The 7,387-nt window shown below is 43.5% G+C and overlaps 1 non-coding gene across 1 annotated transcript; it reads right to left on the bottom strand.

Annotated features, from left to right (window-relative positions):
* Nucleotides 1-5,313: 5,313 nt before the first annotated feature.
* On the bottom strand, nt 5,314-5,442 carry LOC112813006 (U8 small nucleolar RNA). Its single transcript, XR_003205408.1, has one exon. It is a non-coding gene; the product is annotated as a U8 small nucleolar RNA (small nucleolar RNA).
* Between the last annotated feature and the right edge of the window lie 1,945 nt (nt 5,443-7,387).

Here is a 7,387-nt window from a genome sequence, read left to right as displayed (position 1 = left end):
GGGCGCCTGGGTGGCTCAGTCAGTTAAGCGACTGCCTTCGACTCAGGTCATGATCCTGGAGTCCCGGGATCGAGTCCCACATCGGGCTCCCTGCTCAGCAGGGAGTCTGCTTCTCCCTCTGACCCTCTTCCCTCTCGTGCTCTCTCTCATTCTCTCTTTCAAATAAATAAAATCTTTAAAAAAAAAAAAGAATGGAGGAGAAATAAAATGCTTAAATAGTAGAATTCATGCTTGCTGGGTCATTTGTTTTCCAGATACTAATTGAGTGTCTGCTCTGTAAAAGTTAGTGTTAGAAATGGGGAAGCTAGGATATAAAACACTCCTGGCCTTAGACTGTGCAGTCCAGGAACAGTAATCATATAGAGAAGATGGAGAAGGACCCTCTGAGACCTAAAGGACCAGTAAGAAGGAGTAAAGAGGTAAGGAGGCAGGGAGACGGTTGGGAGAAGGGGGACGGGGAGGGTGTCTGGCTGAGCAAGGAGGTGTCAATTCCCTGAAGAAAGGCAGCTTGGGATTTTTAGGCCACTCTGAGCCCCTCGGCGGGATAGACTGTTCATTTAAGCTACATGGTGGGCCACATGGGACTGTGGGACTGGTGAGCTGAGGCCAGACAGACCGATGGTTTCCCAGTGTTGGAGGGCGTGAAATGCACGCCTGCTTCTATGTTTCTTTGGTACCCTCGGCAAACCCGAGGGCAACCTCCTCCACAGGCAGAAATGGAAGGTATCCTGTGTTCTTGTTCACGGCCAGTTGGACAAAGAGCACAATCTCATTGTTTTAGGCAGAGCATCTTCAGGGAATATCTAATAAAGGTGCTACTCCTTTGAGGTGGGATGTTGAGAGGTTTCTCTTTGCTCTGAATTGGGTGGAGAACCAGGTCCCAGTGCATTTATAGGGCATTTTAATTAGATTATCGGGACTGATTTGGCAAATTCTAAGGGAGGATGAGATTTTTGGTGGTGGTGAAATGAGTGAAAACAGGGGTGCTTTGGCTGGAAAGGCACCTGGGAGCGAAGGTCTTGGTCCTTGACACATTCTGGGACATCGGAGTTGCCTCTGGCTGGGGGAGACTCTTCTACCCCCAAGTTAAGTAACTTACCCTGAACTGGGAAAACCTTCTTTTGTTTTACTTGCTAAGCAGCATTATGGGTTAATTTGGTATTATTTGTCCTAGAAAGCTGCATATTCTGTGATCTCTCCTGAATTAAAAAATAAATCTCAAAAAATTAAAATAAAATAAATCTCCCCAGAGGGGAGGATGGTATCATCTGCAGGTTAAAACAAAACAAAACAAAAAACCCTCTGATAACTACCATTCATTGAAGGCCTACTATTTTCCAGTTACTCTGCCAAGTGCCTCATACCCGTTACATTTATTCCAGTAGTCCCACAGGATGGGGCTTATCAGACATACTTCGCAGCTGAAGAACTTGTAATTTTTCAAGTTCACATGGCTGATAAATAGCAGAGCTAGGACTCGATCCCTGGTTATATTTGACTGGGGCCCACACCTTTCCATTCCTCCAGCCTGAGGCGACATTCTGTCTCTTCATTTTCTATTCTGCTCACTAGTCCAAGGTGTGTCACAGGTCATTAAAAACCCAGACGCGCTAGCCACGGTGCGAGAAGTAGTCCTGGGGAAGGAAGGCGAAGGTGAGAAGAAAGCACGATTTGGGAGCTGTCTGTGCGCTTCGTTGAGCGAGGCTCCATCTTGTCCCAGCACTTGCCTACAGTGCAGCCCTTGTGCCCTAAGTGCTCTCCAGTGTGCCCTCCTGTCCGAAAAGGAACCTCATTTGCTGCCAGCTCTCCACTGTGTCTGCTGGAGGCTGCGCCCAGCTTCCGGTGATACAGACAGTCCTGAATCACCTGCCCTCCCCTTAGAGCCTTCCACCTCCCTGCAAGTGGACCTCGGAGGTTCCATCCCTCAGTGGAGCCATAGACCGTGAAGTTTAGATACCGGATTACCACCCCTCCCATCCCTACAACAGTCTCGAAGTGTATTCCAAATGAGCTGGTGGTTAGAGTCTTGCTTACAGAAGATCCTGGTTCTTGGAGTGTAACTGAAGTTAGAGGGTTCTGTAAACACAGATATTGTCAGTAGGATTTTGCAGGAGTGTGGTGTTTGAGACTGGCCACTGAACACACACACCAATGACTGAGCTTAGATAGACGGTCAGTACTCAAAGCCTCCCTTGTAATTTGTTAACCGTGGAAATCACTGTGCAGCAAACATCTACTGAGGCTGAATTCCTCAGAACCCAGTTTTTCTAAGGGGAAAAAAATGGTTTCTTGACAGACATCCTATCTTGGAACAGCAAAGACTAAAATAATTTGCCCTTCTTCTGCCTCTTATCTCGGTACTTGCCCCAGAGGAAAATGCTGGTTTGTCTTTGGGCCTCCTGGCATCTGTCAAAGTGTCCTGCACGTTCAGTCATGCTAAGGATTGCCCAGTCTCACAAGTGTTAACCATGCTTCCATAGAAGGAGACCATTCTCATCCTATAGAGATTCTAGAATTCATTTAGGAGGTGAGTTCAGAAAGGTGCCGTTGAGTGCAAAAGGTGAGCCCTCTTTTCTCAGATTTTACAGGATCCTTTTGAAAATTAAATGTGATCCAGTCTTTTGAAAGCACCTGCCACATAGCAGGATTGGAAAAAAATGAAAGAATTGCAAGGCAAACTGGCCTCCAGGAAGAGGGTTATTTTCATAACAAATTCTAACAGTTGCTCTTTATCGAGCACCTACCGTGTGACAATTTATGAGAGGGGCTGCAAGTGTTCACGGGCATTGTGTCTTGGTCTTCTTCCTGGGCTGACGGGGAGACTACATGCCTACCCTACTTAGGAAGGGTCATGCGACTACCCTTGACACTGAAATAAGAACAGACACAGTGTTTGTTGCCTCCAGGCCAAGATATTTGAGAGCCAGTATGCCTCCTCCAGGCTTTCTGTTTCATTCAGCAGCAAACCCGGAGACCCTTGTTGAGAAGTGGAGCCATTTGATGGGAGCCACCTGGAGCCCTGCATCATATGACAGAGGAGGCCCCCGCCAACCCACATCAGGCTATGCGTATGACAAACAAACTTCTGTTGTTTTAAGCCTTGCAGGTTTGCTGTTGGATCAGCCATCAGTCTCTCTATCTGATTAATGCACAGCTACTCCCTTTGTGGTGAGATGCATTTAAATATTTTAATAACAAAGGTAATAGTACATATGTTCTTCTAAAAACTTCGAACAATACACATAAATTACAATCTCCCCTTTCCTCAAAATTCAGCCCCCTCCTCAGAGGTAATCACAATGAACAATCTGATGTGTGTCATTTTTAAGCTGACCTGAGGCTTTTTCTTACGTAGATGAAGCCTACATTATGTAGATGAAGCCTATATTTTAGAAGGTGAGTAAAATATCTTGAATATATTTAATAATATATTAAAAATAAATATATTGAATTTTTAAGATTTGTCATTAACAGTGTACATATTGTTCTGCCTCTTAACCTTGACTTAATAAAATGAACCCAAGAAATTTCCATGACAGGACATGTAGATCCACCACCCTCTATTAACTGATCCCTAGATTTCTTTTTGCTTTTAAAATAGCCTTATTGAGATATACAAAAGCCAGCTCATACTTTATAGTTTGATGAATTTGGACATATGTATACATCCGTGGAATCATCGTCACGATCAAGGTAACAGACACATCCATCACCTCCAAAAGTTTCCTTGTGTCCCTTTGGTTATTTGTTTTTCTAAAAACACGTCACATGAAATCCCTCAAAAAAATTCTAAGTGTGTAATAGATTACTGTTAACTGTAGGCCCAGTGTTGTACAGCAGATTTCTAGAATTAATTCATCCTGCATACCTGAAACTTTCTATCAATGGAACAACTCCCCGTGTCCCAGGCCCTGGTAACCACAGTTCTATTTTCTGATTCTACAAGTAGGACGACTTTTGGTGCCCCATGTAAGTAGAACCACGCAGCAGCTGTCCTCCTGTCACTGGCTCATTTCACTTAGCATGGTGTCCTTCAGGCTTACCCGTGCTGTCGCAAATGGCAGGATTTCCACTTTTAAGGCAGAATAATACTCTTACTGTGTTGACCCAAAATGAACAAATCTTTTTTTCTTTTTAATTTTAAAGGAAAAGGAAAAGAGTTTTATTAGAGCCCAAGTTGGGACAGCTGCCCTGGATACACAGTCTTCAAAAAGAAGAGAGCACTTCAGGGAAAGAACATTTGGTGCAGGGTTAGATACGGTTTTTTTTACATAAAGAGTTAGAAATCATCACGACAAAGGACATTACAGAAAGTTATAGACTTTATCTTATGTTTTTAGTATGTGCAAGGCTATATGACTTTCATCTTATGGGAGCCAGGGAGGTTTTGTTTTGTTTTTTTCCTTTATGTTTGGAATGTTCCTTTCCTCATTGTTTTAGTGAAGCAGATGTACAGTGGGCTCAGCGCAGAAATAGAGCTCATGTTTCAAGGTTTTGCTGAGTCATTTTGACCTTGGTGAATGTTGAAGTAAAGCTTCTGAGGGAGCCTAGGAGCAGGGCCCACAAACAAGACAAGTTGAAAATTTCCTTTATCAACTGTGTGTGTGTGTGTGTGTGTGTGTGTGTGTGTGTGTCAATGTGTGTATATTTACTGAAACACATGGGGCGCCTGGGTGACTCAGTCAGTAAAGTGTCCGGCTCTTGGTTTTGACTCAGGTCATGATCCCTGGGGTTGTGGGATTGAGCCCTGCATGGGGCTCCGTGCTCAGCGGGGAGTCTGCCCGAGATTCTCTCTTCCTTTGCACGTTCCCTGACTTCTGAACATGCTCTCTCTAAAATAAATAAATCTTAAAGATATATAGAAATATATATATATTTATATTTATCACATTTTCTTTATCCATTTCTCTTCAATGGACATTTAGGTTCTTTCCATAACTTGGCAATTATTGTGAATAGTACTACCAGGAGGGTAAAAATATAGGTATCTCTTTGAGGATCCTGAATTCCATTCTTTTGAGTATTTATACCCAGGAATGAGATTGCTGGATCACATGGTAGTTCTATTTTTAATTTTTTGAGGAACTTCCATGCTGTTTTCTATAGTGGCTGCACCATTTTACATTCCTACCAACAGTGTGCGAGGGTTCGATTTCTCCACATCCTTGCCAACACTTTTTTAAATATAATAACCATCCTAACTGATATGAGGTGATATTTCATTATGGTTTTGATTTGCATTTCCCTCATAATTAATGATGTTGAGCATCTTTTCATAGACCTTTTGGCCTATTGAAGGAGACCTCGTCAGGAAGAAGATAGGAGCAATCAGGGCATTGCAAGTCTTGATTACACAGAGACGTTAATCATGTATTGTTGGAAACTCCAATCATCTAGTTCCAAGCCAAGAGAAAGACCATGTAAGGATCATCCTACTTATGTTTGTGCAATAATTAATTTAACCATTCTCCTCCTAATGGACATATAAATTGTTTCCCATTTGTTGCTATGATTAACAGGACTGAAATCAACATCTCTGAACATGAAATCTTGGGCAAATGTGCCCGCTCTCTCATAGGAAAGATGTAGCAAAGTGCAAGCCTGATTAAAGCGGGTGAGTATGAAGATTGGGAAGTTTTACAAGTATCGTTGCCCCTCTGTTCCAAAAATGCTATACCACTTCATAGTCTGTCCAGTTAATGTGTGTGAATGCCTTACATCCTCCTAGGCGTTTTATTCATCATACTTTGAAATCATGGTCAAACTTTGGGGTGAAAGATGGTCTCCATATTGTTTTACTTTTTATTTCCTTTTTTCCAAACAGGTTGAATATAAAACTCAATGAATCCCTTACCCCTGTAGAGTGGGATTTCTGCATTAATGTCTTGAGTGCCTGGATTTTTCTCGGTATACTTTTTATTATTTTGAAAAAGACATTCCTCCTTTACTTGTAAAAGCAAGGACTTGACAGAAGGATCAGTTGCTGAGCAGTGGAGCCAGGCAGGACACCCTGAGCTAGTGAAGGTTGGAGGTCAGAGCAATTGCCAGAGCCAATGAGCGAGAGACCACCTGTAAAACCTCATCTAGAAGAGCCCAGGGCAGGTTGGTGGTCCGCATTCTGGATTGAGGGTTGAGCATAAAGCCGACAAAGAACCGTAAGAAGAGCTGGGAATGTGGGTAGAGGGTCCAGGAACTGTTAATAGGCTTGGCAAATCTTCAAATTGCCACCACCAGCTGAAGTTGTGAGGTGGTCTCAGTGGGCAGGTCTACTGGATGAAAGGACTAGAGGTGTGCCAGATACCCCACCCTGCCTCTGAAATCTCCTTGCCCAAAGTCAGGCAGACCACAGATGGCTTTCCTGCATCAGGTGGCAATGCTGCATGCTGGATCCTGGCAGGGCTGTAGCCCTTGGCTGCTGTGGGGCTCACTGCATCCCCACCAGTGTCGCAGGCGGGGCAGGTTTGCTAAGTGATGACAGCTGAGATGGGCCAAGAGTACCAGTGAGCAGTGGGAGGGGCCTACCACTGCAGGGAGGTGGAAATTGAGGGGGGACGTGCTTAGGCCAATTGCCTCAGTGATTCTACAGATAAAGGGCCGAGTGTGGACATGTCTGGAAAAAATGATCTGGATGGTATCTGCAACTCGGGCTGTCCTCCATGGTTCCCGAGCTCCTGGTACACCAGAGGCTGCATTTGGTGGCCTCTATTGCCACCAGCTATTTCCTAGGGTAAGAGGTTGACTCAGAATGCAGACATTTGTAGGGTGGCTGGAGAATCTGTGACGATGGGACTGTTTATTAAAATAACCACAGATAACAGGGATACATGGAGTCCAGAGCTATATCTTTATGGTTACAATAACCTAGACTGGATGTACTTGAGAAAAAATAATCTGTACTAGCCATCTCCAGGTTATCACATGGACTGTAGCACAATGTAAATCACTACTCACTGTTGTAGTGTGGGGAGGATTTGTGTTTCTAAGAAAGTTGCATTTATTGCCTAAGTGGCAACTGAGTGAGAGTAATGTACAGTGAAGGGGACAGGAAATAAGGTTTATTTCCCTGTATTAGAAATTTAATAGAAGTTGTATAGTCTCCCTTTAGGTTTCCCCTTTTATTTGTGACTGCTGCTTTATCTTTTCCACCAATCATAACACAGATTACTCCTTGCCTCTCCTTCCACATTTGCATAAGTAGGTCTCATATCCCTCAATCTTTGTATAGCTCTGCATTTTATTTGAAATCACTGCATCTATCAGAAGCATATTATCATCATTTGGCTCCATAAACTGCAGTTAGACCCCAGAAATTGTGTCCTAGAAGGACAGAAAACTGGATATTGGCAAACACTAATAATTGCGCACGTTACAGCCTCCCTATTTAAAA

The sequence above is a fragment of the Callorhinus ursinus genome, unplaced genomic scaffold, assembly GCF_003265705.2.
Source record: "Callorhinus ursinus isolate GAN/ISIS: 27379988/994484 unplaced genomic scaffold, GSC_fseal_2.0 scaffold16, whole genome shotgun sequence".
NCBI classification, from domain to species: Eukaryota; Metazoa; Chordata; class Mammalia; order Carnivora; family Otariidae; genus Callorhinus; species Callorhinus ursinus.
Note: the sequence above shows the minus strand (reverse complement) of the source record. Positions and strands in the feature narration are given on the sequence as shown.